Source organism: Macrosteles quadrilineatus, unplaced genomic scaffold (genome assembly GCF_028750875.1).
Source record: "Macrosteles quadrilineatus isolate MER2022 unplaced genomic scaffold, UCM_ALF_1.0 Scaffold_1__1_contigs__length_201487025, whole genome shotgun sequence".
Lineage (NCBI taxonomy): Eukaryota > Metazoa > Arthropoda > Insecta > Hemiptera > Cicadellidae > Macrosteles > Macrosteles quadrilineatus.
Window position 1 is genome coordinate 93,824,674 of NW_026542594.1, and position 16,556 is coordinate 93,841,229.

At 34.8% G+C, this 16,556-nt stretch overlaps 1 protein-coding gene across 1 annotated transcript in view; it reads left to right on the forward strand.

Annotated features, from left to right (window-relative positions):
- LOC128998992 (tectonin beta-propeller repeat-containing protein-like) overlaps positions 1–16,556 on the forward strand; it is a 128,556-nt gene that overhangs the window by 79,387 nt on the left and 32,613 nt on the right. The gene's annotated exons all lie outside the window — the stretch shown is intronic.

Here is a 16,556-nt window from a genome sequence, read left to right on the forward strand (position 1 = left end):
GTACTATGAAAAATGTGGTAAGTTGTAATTTATTTTTTTAAACCGTCTTAACTCATTCATGGTGTATTAGTATTTGTTTGAATGCATAAAAAATGTGTTATTTTATAGGAAACAAATTCTCATTAATCAAAAGGAAAACTAATAATTCTAGAATTATTAACATAATATCATATAATTAGTAAATACTAGAATTGCATTTGTACCCAACAAAACTAAAATCAGAACAGTAGGCAATAAGTACAAAGTACAGCTTTACAATTAAAAATGTAATCTTAATAAATCAAGTACAGCTTTACATTTGAAAATTTAATCTTCGAGCCTGCCTGCCGGAACCATTCTTTAATCTTGGTTTCAAATGCCTTGTATGTGACATTGTCTCCGTGAGACGCTGCAACAACACCTGAAACATGATTTTACAATGTGATACCACAGAGTTTTCACTATAATTGTTATGATATAAGCAAGTGTTAATGTGTTTGATTCAGTTTTTTCTCATAAGGTCGTTTCTACTTTGTCCTTTAACTTAGAAGAAGACTTTTTACGGGGGTTCAAAACAATTTACCCTTGATAATCCGACATGGCGGTGATGCCACTGATGGACACTAATTAGTTAATACTAAATACTTTATGAGTATAAACTCGGGAATATTTTGCAGGGCCGGTTTGAGTAGTAAGCATAGTACGTGGTCGAAGCAAAGTAAAATGGCGCGTCCAATGTTCAGGATTAAGGAGACCCACAAATAGACTCGTTCATCAACACTTCTCTGTCATCTACTTGGACTGGTCTGGTAGACCTTTGCACGTTTTAGACGTAGCCTACATAAGCATTTTTATACACAGTACTCTAGCTTATTCGTGTATCCAGAAATCATTACTAATAACAGTGCCGTAATTAGAGTACTTGCGGACCTAGGTCAAACTAACCTCAGTTAACCTACGATCACGGCGAAATCGTTAACATATCCTGTGATCATGAAACCATTGCCACCTACGATCGCCATGAAATTGGGAAAATCACCACACATTGGTAGTCAAACATTTTTGGCAAACTGACATTCTAATGGGCCTATTTAAGTAAATGTCCGATTATTGAGAGCCAACTGTAGTTACCTAGATTAATAGAGGCCAAGTAATGATTTACAAAAAGTTTTTTTATGTTATGGATATCAAATACCCCCGCCACAGCAACCCTGCAGACTAAGCAAATTTATATTTACTGGGCTGGATTTCTATTTAAGTACAGTAGAGTCTCGCAAACTCGGCAATCGATAGCCCGGCAGTCTGGATAACTCGGCTATCACCTGGCTCAGAAAATTAGTGATTTTTGAGTATGAGCATGGGCTCAAGTTAAATCATTCCCAACTTGTACCAAGGATTTTTATTGTACTACTAGCTGTAACCCGCGGGCTTTGCCCCGTTTAACTTCTTAATTTTCAAGATTATCTCGTTCGCATGGCTCAATCACGTCCTGGTTGAAGTTTGTTCGCTACGCTCACTCACCGTTAGGTTGGAGCTCGTTCGCTACGCTCACTCACCTTTAGGTTGGAGCTCATTCGCTGCGCTCACTTGCCTTCAGGTTAGCTCGTTCGCTACGCTAACTCGCCTCCAGGTTGAAGTTCGTTCGCTACGCTCACTCACCTTTTGGTTGCAAATTAGCTGTTGTCATAAATGTAAAAGAAATAATAGTGCTGCACCCTGTTGGTAATCCTTCTAACTTTAATGCTATTGAACATCATAGAACAGAACCAACTTGTTTAATTGAAACAGCTGTTAAGATTCAATAATTCCATTTCTCATAAGGTTAAGGCTAGGATTATACTAGGACGCTGGCGTCCGAGAGGCCAGCGTCCGGGACGCTAGCGGGGCATTAAATCAAATGGGGGCGATTATACTATGGATGCTAGCGTCGGATGCTAAAAAAAACCACCGAAAGCTCGAAATTATTACCGTAAGTGGCATGGTAAAATCTAGGCCCGGGACCGATTTACTTTTTCATTTTGATGTCCCCAGAGGCCAAAAACACCATCCGTTCGTATAGATTTAAATATTATATATATATGTCTGTAAACAACTGGAGTAACTTTTGTTCTATCTTGAAGAAGTTTGGTTTTAAGGTGAAGGGTGGGATAAATTTGAATGAGTTCGCGAACCAGCATGAACATACCTTGGGAACGGGGTTTATGTGCTAAAAAGGGGGGTGTGTCATTTTTGACCCATAAAACTAAAAAAAATCACAATTTCTCTCTAGATAATTTTAATGAGCTTAAAAACAAATAATTTAGTACCTATATTTAAGTGTTTTTGTACTGTTATTAGTTATGGAGAAAATTAAAAAAAGAGTATATTAAAATTGCCATGTTATTCTTATAGAAAATGTTGTTAAGTGTTGGAATTTGATTGTGTATGGATATATTTCGATTAAACTTGGCCAATTTGTTTTATACTAAGCTAATAATACAGTATTTTACTAAAAAACACACTTTATTAGCCCCCTTAAATCATAAAACCTTAGTACTCGTTAAACCTAATGTTATTTAATGTAAAAAAAGGGACTAAACATTGAAATAAAATGGCAGTCCGAGAGGCTAGCATCCCAACACAAATCACGTCATTTTTCGGCTCGAGGTGGGACGCTAGCCTCTCGGACGCCAGCATCCCGGACGCCAGCGTCCTAGTATAATCCTAGCCTAACATGGGAATCTCCAGAGCCACTGGGGCGGAGCCTGAAAGGATTTTTGAAATAAGAATGTGCCTATATGTTAATCGGGAATGTGAGCTATCATCATGCCAAATTTCAGCCCAATCCGACCAGTATTTTTCGAGTTTACTTTTCCCATACACACATACACACATACACACGTACAGCAACCACCTCTTTTTTATAATAGTATAGATATCTGATGACTTAGTACTTGTAATATAAATATAAATAAATAAGGCAGCTAAAAGGATTACAAATTGTATTGTTCTCATTTATAACCCTAGTTCCCAATAACCCGACATTTCACAAACTCTACACCCTTCCTTACGTCAAGTTTTCGGGACTCTACTGCATTCCCTTAAAATTGTCAGATTTATTTCCTATTTAAATAGGTAACATTGATTATAATGAGTACTGTACTTAGGTTTGCTGCTACAAGGAAGGTATTGAAGTGTTTTTTTTTTTCAATTGAAATGTTCTTAAACTAGAATGAAACAAACAAAATTGTCAAATTTGACAAAAATATATTTATATAGCCTACAAGCAAACTAGCCTACAACAGTTTTTCTCCATGAGAATAACATAGAAATTGTTAATTTACAATATTTTTCTATTTTCTCCGTAACCGATAGGCATACAACAACGCTTCAATATACAAAATTATTTATTTTTTAAGCTATACAAAATGGTTTGGAAAGAAATCGTAAGTTTTGTGTTTTTAGAGTCAAAAATCAGAAAACCCAATTTTTACCCTATAAAACCCCCCATAAACCCTCGTTCCCATAGTCTGTTCAAATTATTTTGAATAACCGTAGGTTTATACATTAGTACCAAATTTGATCAAAATCGGTTCATTTTTGCTCGAGTTAACGCGCTAACGGACATATAGGCCTACATACATATGTATATATATATGAATTTGAACGGAGGGTATTTTTGGCCTATGGAGGACCCCAAAATGAAAAAGTAAATCGTTCCCGGGTTGAGGTCTTACCATGAGACCTACAGTAATAGCTTATTCCCTATATAGGTAATTCGCTAAAAGAATTTGAACTTGTTAACTTGTTGTAAGCTTGTTAAAATTTTCCTTTAACTTTTTTATAACTATTTCTTCTTTTTCTTTTTGATATTTTCTGTTTTAGTTGGTTTAAATTAGGGGCCCCAAATAAAGTCTCCGGTTGGGAACATAAAAGGGTAAGCAATTGAATCTAACGATGAATATAGAAACGGTTTCATGTTAACATTATTAGTTTTAGAAAAAAAAAACGGCATCTCATCCTTACAAATTTCTCCCACAGTCTCCCCATAATTGGATACAGATCAGATTTAAATAAATCAAATATTTCACACACCTTTAAAAAAAGAATGTTCATCTATATAATTAATACGCTACATGAAACTTTGTCGGTTGAACTCCTCCGCCATTTCTTAACCGATTTTATCCGTTGACGTCTCATTGGAAAGAGCGTGTCGCGTAGATTTGCAAACTGGCCTTACATTTTTGAAAAAGTCCCTTGGACTCTGCCCCAGTGGCTTTGAAAGTTCCCATGAAGAACATTATTGTTTACATTTTGATCAGCTGTATAATTTAATTGCTGTTATTTATTTTTAAATTCAATATTTACTATTTGAGTTTGTGTAAACATAACCCCCAAGACGGATCGTGTTAGTATGGTTGTATCTTAAAATTGTATATTTATCGTCGTTTTGTGCCGCTACGACGGGTCGTGTTAGCACGATTGTAACTTAAATTTCTGAATTTATCGTTATTTTGTGTAGCTATAATTTGTTTATTTGTTGTTTTTTTTCTTTTAAATGCCTCTGACGCGACAACAACGAAACGTAGACAGGAGGCGTAATCGTGATAACGACCGCAGCTACAGAACAGTGGCGCGTAATAGGCTTAACTCATCACAGTCAGCACCTGACCCTGGACAATCTCAACTATTAGGTTACAAATGCACCCTAACACTAATCCAAAATGACTTTTCGTTTTCAATTGGCCATCTATCAATGACCTGTGTTGCCTGTACATCGAGGCATTTTGAGAAGGAGAAAACCGGCCGGAATTCTTTAGGTTTATCAATAACGAAGATAATCGTGTTCTGAGTTACACGCCGGTAATCTTTGAGTTGACTCTTTTAAACTCATTGTAAATATGACTGTTATTCGTTTTGAAATAACTCCTGTAATACTTTGCAATTGCTCGAATTCGAACAACATGTACACTAGTAAATATTAAGTTGGGTAGCTTTTTAAAAATAGATTTAAAATTATAACTCAAACAAAAGAGTTAATCACTGCTCCCCAGGTAAAATTACTTTTCAGGGACTATTATTTAAATTCCATTAGATTCCAGTAACTATTAGTAGGTAGGTAACTATTATACTCACTCTCCAGTGTTTTATGAAGTTGAGGCTGTGGAGGGTCCTCTTTCCCTTCCTTCCCTCCCAACTGAAGTTAACACCTACTTCGTTTGTCCGCGATCTGATGAGGGCTCGACAGCCAGAGTCCTCCACTGTTGCGCCCCCTATCCTTTGGAAGAAGTCGATCTACAAAAACAAAAAAAATTTTTCAGTCATATTTAATGGTTTTATACTTTTGGCTAAGTGCCTTCTTAGGTGTGTTTGACTGTTATAACCATTCTATTTCCCAAAACAATAAGTAAACCCAGACCTGATTCCACAACTGGCCCCTAGGAGTGAACATAACATAACCTAGATACAGCAACAGAAGATATGTTTTTTTTAAATTAGGCCTATTTGTTGCATTCACAATTAATTCAGTTTATCTTATTAACTTGTGACAGATATACCTAACCATGCATAAGTTAACTTAATTCCTTGTAGGCTACTAATTGTTGAATGAAATTGTGTATGCCTAAGGCCCATGTTATACGGACAGAAAAAACGTTGACAGATTTTTCGCCGCGTAGACGCCAAGCCTACCGAGCAATGGACGTCACTGTGTGCAAGTTATACGAACGTTTTATCTGTCGTGTCGGACACTGTAAACCTGGCGTCAGCGTCGACAAAGTGACCGAACCGGTAAAACTGGCAGAAAAAACGCGACAGAAATGATGCGAGTACTGCTATACGGGCAGCTTTTACACGGCAGATCCGTGCTTGGAGTGGAAATTCACAGTTCGGCGACCTTCGGGCTCCCTCGGAGCCCTTCGCGGCGTGTTTACTGTTCGTATAACAGCTCCCTGGCGTCGATGACGCAGCGTTATTGCTGCTCGTATAACAGCACTGAATTTTTAGTTCAGCGTCGGTGTTTTATCTGTCGCGTTCTTGCTGTCCGTATAACATGGGCCTAAGTTAATTAGCATAGGCTATAGTATAGTTACCTATTAGTCATTTGTAAATAAACAAACCCTCTAACAAAAACTGGACAGGTTCAAAAACCCTTAGCCATCAAATTAACTTATCTCTTGATAATTTAACATAAGGAAGCATATAATTAGTTGCGTTAAAATCTTAGTGTAGGCCTGGGAATTACCATTACCGTACTGTAAATTTAAAAAACATCAAGCGTAACTTAAAACACAGAGGATACTCGTCCAGTAACCGGGCGTGGATTAACTTAGGCGTCCGGCAGTGACGTCACAGGGTTGTGAGGGCCCGGAACGCCATTACCACAACGATACAATATACAACCATCGGTGTTTGTGGTGTAGTGGATAGAGGTCCCTGGTTCGAATCACATCGGTAACTTTAACTTTTTGTCAAAGATTTTGCTTTGAATGCCATTAACTGTACCCCTACATCTTTTGTTAGAATTTTTGGAATTTATAATTTTATTTTATGAACATAATTTAACCTTCATTCATTAGGTTTCATTATCAGCAAGTTTGGTTGGTTAGGTTAGGTTATGACAGTAACTGCTGGACGCCTAATCCACGTCCAGTTACCGGACGTGTATCCTCTGTGAATTTAAAAACCCTGTAACTTACTAATGTGCTTATTAATAGGCCTAACTTAAGTTAGTTAATATCGTAGGCCTACTTGATAAAATCTTGCCTGCACTTTAGTTTCTGTCCTATATTTACTCACATAACTTAAGTTACCTAGTACTTACTGCATGTTTGGTTAAGGTTCAGTTAAGTTTAGAACAGTTTCATCAGCTGGTAGCACAAATAGGCCTACCTATTTGTGAAGTAACTTACCTAAATAGGTACTAGAAAACATGTTCTAGTATTCGTGGCTGGTAGTCCTATAATAGTAAATGTAGGTAGGACAGAAACTAAAGTGCAACTGAAATCTTGAAAGAATACACACCTACCGAAAATATCATCCAAGACCAGTAAAAATGAAGATGTAAACCTTCTTTATCCAATTGTCTGTGATGCAACTTAACTTAGCCTAGCCTATAATTCAAATCCAGTATTTTTAAGTTTAGACCATAAATAAAAAGCAGAACACTTACCTTTGAGGGTTGTAGAAAATTAATGATGAATTGAAAACATAAATAAGTTAGCTTAATCTAGCGAAAATCTTAAAAGTAGGCCTAGGACCAACGGTAACACCGATGGCCAATAAACTTCTTGATTCTTGAACTTAAAATACAACTGTAAAATAAACTTTTAAAACTAACTAAAAAACTGAATAATTAACAGCTAAGTTATTCAAACAACGATTGAAATAATGATCTCGAAGAGGGCAGAGACTACACAGAATAAAAAGCAGAAGAGATTAAGTAAATAAATCGAACTGCAGCAGAAACGCAGAACTAAACAAAAACAACAATGGCGGCCTCGGCTGACGGCTAGTGGGCGTTACGGTACTGTCCGACCCATTCGAGACTATCGTGCTAATACGATTTTCAATGCATATCGAAAGACCAGTAATGCTCCGTGTAGAAAGGACAAAGGATTTATGATTTATTTCAGTTATACCTTAGTAATAATAATAATATTAGTTATTAATTATTAAGTTATTTAGTTTTTCTAACTTAGACTGAAGTAGTTACATCAATTTAAATTAATCATAACTGCCCAGTAAGCTATCGAATAGAAATATTGAGCCTATCACATTCAATGTTAATATTGACTATCGATATAATTCTAGTATCTATCAGTCTAGCTTCGATATTTTTATTCGGATCCAATAAGTCAACGCTGCAACCCCAATCCCAAACCGGTTCGGTCTTCGGTCTAACTACACTTCTTCTTGGCTTGGTGAAGGAATTCTACAAGTGACCTTCGCACTTGCCACCCCTTTGTATTACAGCTCTTTGTCTAGCTGCCTGTATTGTAAATTCCTACTATCCCTTCTTCTAAGAAAAACTTTCTCTAAAAGTAACTGTTTGGTCTGAGTGAAAAATATCTCTTTCTCAAGTCTTTGAGCAAAATTTACAAATCTATCTGGTATGAATCCAGGAAAATGGTTTATGTATATTGGACGTAAATATATGTATATTTTACGTCAATATTAAAGTATATGGGATGTGAATAAGTTACATCCAGGTAAAGTGGCTGATTTAAATATGTTTCTATCACAGTTTGGACATAAAATAAAGATTTTTGCACTAAATGAGCATTGGATCAATGAGGACTCATTTAATATTTTTAACACCTTTGATAATTTTAATTTGGGAAATGTATTTATAAGAAAAAATAATAAAAAAAGAGGAGGTTCTTGTATATTAGTGCATAAAGAATATAACTTTAAAACAAGAGCAGACCTGGAAGTATTAAATGAGGATTTCATTTTTGAAGGTTCATTTGTTGAAATTGTGGAAATGAATTTACTAGTGGTATCAATTTATACAGTTCCTGAATATAACATAAGAAAGCTTTTCCTCACTAAACTAGAACTTTTAATGAATCAATTAAAAAATGAAAACAAAACTAAATCTATCATACTGGCCTCTGATTTCAATATAGATATTCTCAAAAGTAACAACTTAATTTCAAAATTCTATGATATTATTGAATGTAATGGATTTAATCTAAACTTCAATGAACCTACAAGAATATCAGGTAACTCTCGTACTTGCATTGATAACATTGCGACTCAAACAAAACTCAAGGTTATCTGTAAATATAATATTGGTCTTTGTGTATCTGACCATAATGCACTGTTTATAAATCTACCTAACAAATTGATAAATGACAACAACAAAAAGGTTTTTTATAAAAGAACTTTTAGTGAAAATGCTATGAACGAATATGTAAAAACTTTTGAAATTGACAAAAGCCAACTATGTTTGAATAATTGTAATGTTAATGATAGTTACAACCATTTTTTGAGGTATTTTATAGGGCAGTTGAATCATTATTTCCCACTAAAGGCTGTAAAAAAGAAATCTAAGATAAAAACTGTTATATTGGATTGGGTAACAACAGGTATCAAGGTTTCTAGCAAAAGAAAGCGTGAGTTGCATTGGCAAGCCAAAAACAGTACAGACCCAATTTTTCTTAACTATGTAAAGTCTTATAAAAAGATATTTCGTAAAGTTGTAAACAGTTCTAAAAAAGGTCTAACAGCAAATATATAAATAATGCATTAAATAAACCAAAAGCAATGTGGAAGGTTGTAAATAACGAATTAGGCATTAGAAAAGAGGATAGTTGTGGCAATCATATTTCATTAAAAGTCTCTAAAATGAATTAATTGAAGACCAAAATGTTGTTGCCAAAACTTTTAATTCTTTTTTTTAATGTTGTTAATAGCTTAAACTTGCCAAATCCTATTGTAAGGGTGTCCATCCAAATATGAAAATATCTGTGGATATAAAGGGGTGTTCACTGTACAACTTTGAACCAACCAACAAAAATGAAATTTTAAAAATAATATTTTCTTTGAAAAATAAGACATCGGTGGGTTGGGATGAAGTTCCCATTTCACTCATCAAAGCAGTAGCAAATAAAATTGCTGAACCCCTCTCAGATATAATTAATAAATGTTTTGAATGTGGTATTTTCCCGGAAAAATTGAAATACTCTCATATTACTCCGATATACAAAAAAGGGGCTAGAACCGATATAAATAACTACCGCCCAATATCTGTTTTAAGTAATTTTTCAAAGATATTTGAAAAAGTTATCAATTTCCGGCTAGTAAACTATTTTAACAGCAATGATTTGTTTTATGAAAAACAGTTTGGGTTTAGAAAGACATTCAGCACCAACAGTGCACTGATTGAATTTATCAATGATGTTACAAAGGCTTTGGACAGGTCTGAAACTACTGCTGGTGTTTTCTGTGACCTGTCTAAAGCCTTTGATTGTGTGGATCATTCAATTTTGCTTTCTAAATTAAAAGACTATGGTATAAAGGGTAAAAATTTTTCTTTATTAGACTCTTATTTACAGAACAGAAAGTATAGAACAATAGTGACCAAAAACGGTGTGAAACATATGTCAAACTGGAATTTATCTAATTATGGTGTACCTCAAGGGTCAATATTGGGCCCTCTGTTTTTCCTGATCTTTATTAACGACCTTCCAAAAGCTATTGGCAGAGATTTAATCTTATTTGCTGATGATACAACAGCAATCATAAGAGAGGATTCAGTAAATAACTTAATTGTATCAATAGAAAACACTTTGGATTGTATGAAAAATTGGTTTACAGATAATGGTTTAAAGCTGAATATTGACAAAACTCATATAATTAAATTTTCTTTAAAAAACAATGTAATTCTTGATAAAATTCCAAATTCAGTAGAATCTCATAGATTTTTGGGTGTATTGCTTGATACTCATATTAATTGGAAGATTCACATAGATAAGATGAAAGGCAAACTAAGATCTATTTCTTTTGCTTTCTTTCACCTGATAAACTGTGTACCCCAGGATACATGTATCACAGTTTACTATGGATACGTTGAATCCATCTTGAGGTATGGAATCATACTGTGGGGAGTGTCAACAGAAGTCAAATCCCTACTAGTTTTACAGAAAAAAATTATTAGAATATTAACCAAATCAAGAAGGAGAAAATCATGTAAAAACCTGTTTAAAAATCTTAGAATTCACACCATTTTTGGATTATACATAAATGAAATTCTAAATTGTATACATAACACTAAGGAAAATTTGTCAGATGTAGTCAAATTTACACATAATTATAATACAAGGAATAAATATAATTTCAGATTACCACATCACAAATTGACGACTTTTAGGAACAGCCCTCAATATATGGGACTTAGATTGTACAATGAATTACCCCTGTATCTTAAAAATTTAAATGCTACTCAATTCAAAGATAAAATAATTGAGAAAGCCTACTATTCACTTGAAGAATTTTTGGAGAACCCTATAATGTAGATAAAAATTCTCTGATATCCTACATAAGTTTATTTTAATTATTTTAACTATTAATTTTATTATAAAAAACATCACTATGACGAAACACCTGTTCTTATGTATGAAATGTACTTTATAAAGAACGTTTTGTGTAAATAAAATATGTCTTATGTCTGTCTTATGTCTTATTCAGTATACATAAAATGTATCGAGAAATAGGCCATAAAATAGGTTTAAATCAATCACATATTAATTAAGACAGTATTTCATGTTGACCTAAAACAATATGTAACGATATTTTCTATGTAAATATCAGCGAGTAAATTATATGTAAATTTTACATATTTCAATATACTTTACATAGTTGGGTCGCCGGAATTGTACCCCCTTGGAATTGTACCCCCCGGTGATCGTTGACGTCACGCCTAGGGGGGGTACAATTCCACCCCGTACACTTTGATTTGAACGAAATCTAATCTATTTAATGTGGGCAAGTGATCAGTGAACCGGATAATTATATTAGATATTAAAAAGAGCAGGAGATGTACGGCCCGGAATAGTACCCCCCTGGAATTGTACCCCCCGGAATTGTACCCCCTGTCAACATCAATTCAAAATATTTACGTACGGGGTGGAGTTGTACCCCCCTGGAATTGTACCCCCCATCAGAAAGCCAAATGTGTACGGGGTGGAATTGTACCCCCCGGAATTGTACCCCCCTCTTGGACAGCTAGCTTGGCTTGTGTACGGGCTGGAATTGCCCCCCCCCCCCAACCCACTCGATAAACTTAATTGGTATTATGAAAAAGAAGTAGTAGAGAATGCCTTCTACAGTGACATATGTTTTATTTTCAAACCTGTACAGAATATAGTGATTGTACTAAGGAACTATAATTGTGAAGAGATTATCCAAAAATCTGGCTTCGCCACTAAACTTCGCCTCGGGCCATATGCCTATTTTATTAATCTTCTTTAAACCATGAACAGCCTGATTACATCTATCTATATATTTAATATGCGACATGAAACTTTGTATGGATTTATATTTAATAAGGCTTTTTAAAACGTTTTTATTAGCTCGCTTTCTTGTCCGGTACAAACTTTGCAATCAATTTAAAACTTCCCGATGAGCTAGAGACTTGAAACTTGAAACATAGCTCACAAATGGAAGACAATGCAATATTATATCATTTAATTTTCATATTTCCCTTGGGCTACGCCCCATGGGCTTGTTTTTATTAACTCGCTTTCTTGCAAATTTTGATACTTCCCGATGAGCTGGAGACTTGAAACTTGAAACATAGCTCACAAATGGATGACAATGCAATATTATATAATTTAATTTTCATATTTCCCTTGGGCTACGCCCCATGGGATTGTTTTTTTTTTGTTTTTATTAGCTCGCTTTCCTAAAATTTTTTATATCAATTTTAAACGAAGTTCCCAATGAGCTAGAGACTTTAAATTTGAAACATAGCTCACAAATGGATGACAATGCAATATTATATCATTAAATTTGTATACTTCCCTTGGGCTACGCCCCATGGGCTTCCAAATTTTCCATAAATATATCAATTAATTTAAGTCAGCTGTAAATACTTAAATTTGACAGTTCGAAGACAAGAGGTAGAGGTTAGTCTATGTTTATAGTTAGTAGGTAGGCCATACATTCAATCTAATACATAATTATATGAAAAGAAACTCAAATAATCCTTAGATTTCCCACATGCCTCTGTCTTAATCTGATATAGATGCTTGAAATAGATTTAACATCTGCACACATTAAAAACTAAAAAGTAGAAAATAATTTATAAATAAAAAACTTTTTTAAAACAAAACGTTTTTAAACACACTAAAAAGTAGAAAATAATTTTTAAATATGTGGAGAGTATAAATACTTGTAAGATTTAAAACGAAAAACGTGGGGTGCATGCAATTGATAATAATACATTAGTTCAATAGGTTAAGGTAATTGTAAATTATGATTAATTATGAGTAATTCGTGAGTAAAAAAATCCAGTACCGGTAGTACAGAGTACAGTTCGTACTTTTCAAACTAAAATTTCCAACGTGTTCTGCGCCAACTCTCGCATTGCTGTTTTAGCGCTAACACAGCTCGCTATTTTAGTTATCGGATAGAGCATTCTCAGTTAAAGAAACAAAATTTATGATTACTGTAATATTGCCTGGCACAAGTATTCAATTTTTATATATTACTGTTTAAATCATCCGAAAATTAAAAACTAATGCTAAACCTGGAATTTATCAATAACTTCTTAGAAATAGTGATATGTCGATATACAAAAATTATTTGAATCTCTGTACAGACACCTGAAAAATAGATTCTTAATACTGATCATTTCAATTTTACCAAATTTTCTTTAATGACTACTACACCAACCCCTGTCTTTAGAAACTTTCATATAGTATGTAATCTTGGAGTTATAGGTTGTTTTTCAAGTGAACTACAGAAATAAATAATTAAGAAATAATTATCTCTGAACAATATAATTTTAACGTAGCCGTTATTGTACACAATGTCTTCTTCAAGTTTGTTTAGGAGTTTTTTATTTATTATCCTGGCTTTCGTCCAAGTACACATCATACAGTTAATACTAGGCAGTAAACGCATCGTTGATTTAAGTATGCGTCCTTACTTCAGGAATAGACGTGGGTTTACATTTTGGATAGTTAACTTATTCAAAATATAATGTTAAGCTACGTTTTTGCATGTTTACAGAGCCTCTTTGAAGACCGTGTTTTAAACAATATGGTCATATACGTTGTTTTAATGGCTTTGCTATTATACAGACATAGTTTTCACTGAAAAATTGCACCCAGCAAAGCCACAAACAACTTGTGTAAAAAGAAACAGAGTCCGGCTCGTACCACGGCCACCTTTAACTACAGGCCGCGGCCTGGTAGAATTGGTAACGTCGCAAGTGGTGTTGTTTAGTGACAGACGTCCCATAAGATAACATGGCGAACAGGTAACATCAGCTCATTAATTCGTGATTTATAGATTTAAATTTAAGAACATACAGTTATTAAAATAAAACATAGGTACCCTACAGAATTGAAAACCGAAACAATATGAATAAAAAATCTATATCTGTACATTTTAAGCAGAGTCAATATTGTCATAGTCCAGTAATCAATATTTGGTAAAAACAAAAATACCATTAGCTGCTTCCAAACAAAACAGCTGTTACTGTTAATCCTAACAAACTTTGTTTTCAAGAGGAGTCGCAAGCAGCGAATTTCGGCTCAGTTATATAAATTTGAAATACTTACCTTTTGATTACTGCACATAGGCCTAATAACTAAGCTAAACTAGTTTGTATACAATAACTATGCTATAAGAATGGAATGGTTATTTATTCACGTCACTCTTTTCAACGTAATTTAATATGGACGTGAAAAGAAGTTAATGTATTTCATTTTTGTTCATTCAAACATAATATGCATTATTATTCCCACGGTAACAAATTATGAACAGCTATTACTGGCAAAGGTGGACAAATACCTGTTGTAAAATTTAGTTGTAGGTATCTGGTACAAAGTATTTCACGGTTTGTCAAAGTTTTAACCTTTGTGAATTTAAGCTAACCCATGAACAGTTAGTAGCCTACTTGGGAAGGTTAAAAAAATATAAATGAATAACTTACAAAGAAGTCTGTTAGGCCTCTCGCACTCGGAATGGCCTTAATTTTCAGTTTCTTAGAATATCCTTTCACAACAAGCAATTCATTAGGTGTCCGGTAACTTGGTTCAGTTCACTTTCGTGTGATTCCCCTCTAATGTCCAACATAATTATTGTTTTGATTTTACTTGGTAATCATAATAGACAAGCTCCTGGGTGAAATGGGGGGGGTACAATTCCAGGGGGTACAATTCTGGGCCGTACATCTTCTTCTGCAGTCACCAGGGGGTACAATTCCAGGGGGGTACAATTCCGGTCCTATAAGAAGAGCTAGACTGCCAGGGGGTACAATTCCAGGGGGGTACAATTCCACCCCGTACACTGGCTTTGAGTGAATTCTAACTGAGGGGGTACAATTCCAGGGGGGTACAATTCCGGTCCGTACAGTTTTTTAGATGCCAGTGGATTTAATCAAACCACTCGTGCATAACAATATCAAAGTTTTATGAGGGGGGTACAATTCCAGCCCGTACACGCCGTTTTGGTCGAGAAAATGAGACGTCATCGTGGCGTCACTAACCTGCAGGGGGTACAATTCCAGGGGGGTACAATTCCGCCACCCCACATAGTTTACCAAGATTGACCTAAAATATATGTATATAATACCTCGTGTGCTGACTGGGATTCCACCGAAAGATATATCAAACGAGAGCAAAATTAAATTCTCAAAGCAAGTAAATTCAACAACACGCTCGAAACGTACTTTATATAGAGCTTGAGAGTAAGAAGAACGACGAAATTTGCGTGGCGTTGACCGGTCTGTCTGTACAGCTGTTGCGCATCAAAACATTAACTCGACGTTGTTGACATTCACTGTGAAGTACTAAATGTTGTTTGTTGTTATTCGTGAGTTTGTTTAGTGAATTTTATTATGAAATGAAGTAAAACAAGTTTCTATATAAACTATTATTGCTAAAATAGAATGTGTACGTACAGAAAGTTTTTCAATTTGCACTGATTATGTCTTGAGTATTAGAAGCTTTGTTTGAACATTTGAACTAGGACTAACCTGACTTCTCTGTCCTCTGTTGTTTTATTTCTTTTTAAAAGCTCTTATTACTCCAAACTAATACTCTATTCCTTACTTTTCATTGATAAATTAGGCTGCCTATCTTACCGTTTGAACTAGGGTATGCCTAGGCCTAACTTGAGATCTCTGTCCTTCATTTATCATGAGAGAACTTAACTTTTTATGAAGTATAGTTACTTATAATTATCCTACATGCCTATATAAAGTTGTATGTATCTAAAAATAAGTATAAAAGCAGGCCTAGTTAAAACTTACAGCCAATCAAAATGAGTGAGAAAAAATCAAAAAGAAAACATTCCCCTGAAAGTGAACAAACACTTATTTCAAATATACTGGAGTCCGGTGTAACATTTATTGATGGAAATAAAAGTGATGATTCACTATTAGATATTTCTTCTTCTTCAAGAGAGGACGTAGACGACACTGATGAAGATCCCGACTACGACCCTAGTGGTAAAGATGGACTTACCCCTAACAGATATAGTTTTTTATCCAACTTTAGGCAAAATGGAAGAAACTTGATGTCTGATACCGGTAGTGACAGTGACAGCCCTCCAATGCAGGATAGGACTGAATGTGATGTAAGTGTACACCAAACCTGTTCTACGTCAAACAGTGAAGATAATATTCTAGATCCTGATGATCCTGTAGGCCTTCCTATTGATGAGCCAAGCACTTCTACAGGGAGGTCTCATGTTGTGTCGAGGACCCTAAACAATAGGCCTACCGGTAGACAGAAGAAGAACCAAAACAATAAAACTAGATGTAATAGGCCTACAAATCCCAAATCAAAATAAAAAAAACAACCGGAAGGCCCAGAAAGCAGCGAATGGGAGAAGCTTGACTCCGACACTGACAATGAATA